This window comes from Drosophila mojavensis, unplaced genomic scaffold (assembly GCF_018153725.1).
Source record: "Drosophila mojavensis isolate 15081-1352.22 unplaced genomic scaffold, ASM1815372v1 contig_74, whole genome shotgun sequence".
In the NCBI taxonomy this organism is placed as follows: domain Eukaryota; kingdom Metazoa; phylum Arthropoda; class Insecta; order Diptera; family Drosophilidae; genus Drosophila; species Drosophila mojavensis.
The window spans coordinates 17,166,656-17,172,655 of record NW_025318899.1 but is presented as its reverse complement, the minus strand read 5'-3'; positions in this window follow the sequence as shown (position 1 = coordinate 17,172,655).

The following is a 6,000-nucleotide window of genomic DNA, read 5'->3' as shown; positions in this document are numbered from 1 at the left end:
ATAATGAGCAATTGACATTTCTCTTATCTTAGTAGATAATAAATCAAATGTGAATTATTCGACATATCAGAAATGGGGCAGCCTAGGGTTAACGAGAACAGCGCTGAGTGGAGCACAGCGGCAAAGCCGCGAGATATCTAGCCAATTTAGTGTTATTGCAGTCACATAACTCCAGAGATTGCCCTAGACTCTGTCGTGCTCAAACAAAGGCAACGGCAAAGGCAACAGCAGCGGCCGCACAATTAGCACTCGGAAACAGCAGCTCGGCAGCTAGGGAGCTGGGTAACTGGGATGCTGGGATGCTGGGATGCTGGGATGCTGGGATGCTGTTAGCTAGATGGCAACTGCAAATGGTGGCTGAGGAGTGGAGCAAAGGCGAAATAATATTGCCGACGCACTGGCGTAACGGAAATGTAACTGGGAATTATTTAATTTGCAAACTACAATGCAGAAACGACTCCTGGCATTGTTTTATGTCATTGTTTGAAGTGGTTTCTCCAGCGCATTTGCCAGCATTGTCTCTAGCAACATAATTGTTATGATAACTGCAGCAGAGCAGAGTGCCTCCCTCTCGTTCTCTATGTTGGTATCTCTCACTCTCTCTCTCTCTCTCTCACTCTCTCTCTCTCTCTCTCTCTCTCTCTCTCTCTCTCTCTCTCTCTCTCTCTCTCTCTCTCTCTCTGAGGAGTCACTTAGGCAAATGTCAGCCATATGCAATTCGACATGCGGTTCGCCGCGCTGCAGACATCTCAAAAGCCGTAAATTGAACCCATGTCTACGGCGAAATATTCCGTGCGCTTGTTCGTCTACCTGAACCATTTATCAGATGCAGACAGCCTTACGTATATTGCGAAAAAAAAACAAAAAAAAAAAAAATCAAATTGGGAAAAACAAAGAGAAAAACAATGCCATCGCGAAATAGCAAATTTTTTGTTTGCAGATGAATCTTTTGGCTGTTGTCTGGCATGCAAAAGCCAGCGATGTCGTCGCCTGACATTTTTGGCAAGCTGCGCTGACAAGTTAATGAAACTCTGCCAGCGCGCTGATAGCCGAACAAGAACGAAATGTCGTCGAGGTTCGCCAAAGCTGCCAAAGTATAAACTCTATTTATTGAACTCAAGAGCTACCAGAAATAGAATCACAATCCCATTGCCAATGCCAGTGCCCGAATTTAATTTTGATTAAAATAGACTCGACATTTGCCGGCGAAAAGTGGCCAAATAATTATTGGTAAGCATACACTTGGCCTGTCGAGTGCCTGGCCGGGCTAATTTGTACGTTATTGAGTATACGCAACGTCAGCCCCACGCAATGGAGCACTTGGCTCGGCCTTAACTGTCATTCAATGTGGGCAGCTACTTTGCATAATTATTGGCCTGCCAAATGAAACGCCACTGCCACTGCCATTGCCATTGCCACTGTCATTGCCATTGCCATTGCTATTAGCTGGGAGCGAAATTAAAAGCCATTTGCCATAAAACTGACATGCTAATTAATGTTTAAGGAAATTGTAATTGGAAATGCTTGGCGGCGCACGCACTCGCCTGCCACTGGATATGATTATAACTTTTGGCCACAAATTCAACAAAAGTTGCAGACGAAGTCTAACATGAAACAATGCATAAACAAACATATATCTACATGAATAAACATATATTTATATATATATGTGTGTGTGTGCAGACTGTGTGAGTTTGCCGTAAAATGTTTTGTGCTTCGCAGATAGTTTATAATTTAGAGCTTAGACCGACAGCAGCGTCGCCGTTGGCGGCGCCGCGTTAACCACACAAATCATTATAGCCACGTTTGTGAGAATCGCAGTCCGCGCTGTCTTTTTAAAAGGGCCCCAAAACGAAACAAAACAAGCTACAGAGAGAGAGAGAGAGAGAGAGAACGAGGCAATGTGGATTGAGAGGCCACAAAGTCAAATCCTTTTTAGCGCCATAAATTAAGTTCATTTCCGTGCCAGACGCAACACGACAGGGCAGCAAACGTATGTGGTTGCCATAGCAGAAGGAAGCCCCTGCAACAGCATGGGGCAAACGTTGGCTCTGCGCAGATGTATGTACATATGAGCTATTTATGTGCTGGAAGGAGAGGCTGAGCTAAGTGAGTTTAATGAAAGCGCAAATACAATTTCTAGTTTATGCTCTAGTGTGGCTATCTATGTAGTTTCTGTAAGAGTTGCCTATAGGCTAAGCTAATCAACTTTGATGAAAAGGCGGATACAGTTTCTTGTATATCTGCAATTTTCAATATAAATCTGCTAAGGGAAGTTAAGCGTAGTTTACAGCAAATCGATTGTTTCTATGCGAATACATCACAGTTCTCACAAAATCGACTGCTGATTTCTAATATATTCTAATCTAATCTAAAAATTCGTATGCGTAATATTTCTTAAAAGGTAGTAGTCAATGGACCTAATTAATTGATTTTAAGAAGAAGAATATATCTACAAATATGCTGAAGAGCAGTCTGTGATATTTTTCCACCCGTCCAACTAGTCGTATACTTAATATTTTTCAATAACTCAGCTCTAGGCTCTAGGTTAGCTGCCTAATTTAAAATACAACTACAATTTCCAGCACATATGAATTTTCTAATATATCAGCACTTCATACGAATTTAACTGTTGCTTAGTTGTCCATATGCCCCACTAATCGTATACTTAATATTTCACACCTGTTTTCATGCTCAGCATGAACTTAATTTGTCAATCAGCATAACTTTACACGTTTAGCCAAACAGCAGGCACTTCTTAATAAAGTATGTCTCTGGCAACTATTGAGCTTATATCCTGCCAGTTTATCGTGTTTCATATGCCATCTCCTCTGCTCTTTTCAAATATGCTACAAAATGTGTTCCCACAAAGGCAAATCAAGTGCCAGCTACGATATTTACGGAATCTTCATAATTGAGTACTGACAAAAATACTCTCGTACTTGATGTGCTGCAAAGCTGTCAACTGCTGCACGTTGCCTGTTATCGACATCGTTTGCCACCGCTGTCAAGTTATTCCCTCATCCGCTCGCCCCGTTGCCCCGATGCCCCGTTGCCCACGCCTCTTCATCGAATCATTAAGCACACTGGGCCGCACAATTTCCACTGCCAATTTCAAAAGACCCACAAAAGCCCAACCCAAGCGTCTCGCAATTTATATGCTCACAAAATGCACGTTATCATTGGCACACGTCTGCCGCATAGCTCGGGCAGGAGACTGTGTTGAGGAAGTGGGCGTGGCGCTGCTCAGGTATGCCGCCAGCACAAATCTGAAATTGAGCATGGAATTTGCGTATTTTCTAGTCGGCATGCGTGTACATGTGTGTGACTATGTGTGGGTGTATGAGTGTTACCTCACTTCTAACATGCAAATGTGTGTGCGTGTGTGTGTGTGTGTGTCTGTATGCGTGTGATGGAATTTCTTCCTCTTGATCTATCTCTGTGTGTTTGTCCATGTTGCTATTTTCTATTTGTGCGTGGGCGTGTGTACTTTGCCCCGCTACGTGCTGTTGGCAAATATGACGCATACGACATGTGGAACAGGAATCTTATCAACATCTTGCATTGAAGACCCGCTCGAACGTAAGCATAGTAACTACATTTAGCTGCCTTTACTTTGCTGCTCACAGTGCACAGATATTTTAATATATTTCTGTTTACAAATATAAGACAAATCTTGTAGAGGCTGATTGAGTGCGACGTGCTGGCGATGATTGCGTTTATATAAATGATGTAATTTATAAACTACAGCCAGATGGTCTAAAAAGATTCTTAAATTACATTTATAGAGCATACAAATGACCTAAAAAATAATAAATAAATAAGAAAAATTATAAATAAATGAAAAAATATAATATAAATAAATAATTAAAAAAATATTAAAGAAGGCAAAAAATATATACATAAAAAAATATGAATAATTAATAAAAAATATAGATGATCAATTTTAGACAAATAATAATATTTAAAAATAAGTTAATAAATATTAATGAAATGTATAATAAATAAAAAGTAAATTATTAAAATGTATGAATTCAATATATGAATATTAAAAGTAAAATTAATAATATTAGACGCAGATAAAAAAAAAAAAAAAAAAAAAAAGTGAATATATTAAATAAAAAAAAATTAAAAAAAAAATAAAAATAAAAAAAATATTAATTACCTTATGCAACAAAATGTTAATTGATCTATATCTATATATAAATAAAGACAATATTTGAATAAAAACAACACATAAATACATGTAAAATATATAAAAAATTATAAAAAGAAAATAATATTAAGGTCTACCGAATATCAGTGCATGTGCTATATATAAGAGCTTTCTGCTAATTAAATGTTAAGTGAGTTCAAATGTTTTCAAGTTAAACAGCTTTCACGATTACAGCATCTTTGCGTAGCTAATGACAAATACGCGCCGCGCACACTCATCGAGTGATTTATAGATGTTTAGAGAGCGCATAACATATAAGTAGCTGACTTAGTGTTCGCAATATCTGGGTTGTTATGTCGACTCATATATCATGTTGTAGTGCGGCTTGCATATGCCAGCAGCAGCAGCAGCAGAGGCAGCAGAAGCAGCAGCAGAGGCAGCAGCAGAGGCAGCGATAGTCATGCGTAGGCGCAAGTTTCGATAGCGATGTCTGCGTTTGGCATTGACACATGCCGCGCTCTGCGCCTAAACAGCTGCGCAGCTGCCACCAAAAACCATAAGATGCTGCAAGAGGCAGCTGCAGAGCACTTGAGCTCGGATATCTATCACACTTGTGCAGATATCGTCAGCTCTGTGCGCTGCTTTCATATCAGCAAAGGAAAAGGAAGCAATTGACTAAGAAATGGAATAACAAAGAGCTGAAAATTATGCAATAGATTTGCTACAGTGATGCCTCGATTGATTTACGAATAATGCAAATTTATACATGTACTTATATACATATATCAATCATACGCACCGTTAGCCAGCGAAAAGTTTTCAAATGGCTTGGGATATTCATTATTGAAATGCTAATGAAAAGAAAGCAAGTTGCTCGAACGTCGAATCAGCTCTGGCATGCAATTAAAATAATTAAAATAAACATTTCAAATGATAACAAGCCACATGCAGCCATTCACACACACAGACACACAGACAAACGCTTAAAATATTATCAACGCTTGCTCATCAATTTGTTTTTTGACCAGCTTTGCTTTTAAAATGCAAATGAAATCAAAGCAATGCATAGAATACTTATATATATTTATATTATATTCGAATATACATATATACTCATATTGCAAGCTGCTCAATCTCTCTAAGGCAAGCATTTTGAATGCAATTTTGTATTTATGACCGACACAAAACGCTGACCATTCGCTGCGGGTTGAGCAAGGCGAGCATTTTATGCGTTATATTTTGTATAAAAGTACTTGAAAATATTTGTTTTTATGGCTCAGATTTTGCTTCGACACTTTGTTGGCATTTTATGACCCCACCGAAACATGATGATTCGTTCAGCCCTTGGCTGCAGCGGCTAATCGGAGCGTAGCAAGGCGACTGCTACAGCAGCTACTGCCAAATTGTATGAATTATTATTAGAAAGTAAGCATTAAGTCTCGATAGGCAACAAGAAAATACATGTTATTTTACAATTTATTTTTAATATATTTATTATTGTAAAATATGTAGAAGCAATTTTTGTTTCTTTTAAATTTTAATATAATATATATGTATATTTATTTATTATATATTTATTTTGTTTTTCAGTATTACATACATTTCAAATTTAATATTAACTACAATCCATTGAACTAACCCAACCGATTCCTGCTGAACCGAGCACATCAAATGTATTATAGGGTGCATATGGCACCAGAGCATCAAAGTTTTTACCACTCGCCGCGTACAGACCAAGTCGCTGGGGCACATAAAAAAGTGTTTACATTTCATTCATAAAATATCAATTACGTACATGTGCGGCAGCTAAGTGACACACACACACACACACACAAACACAGATA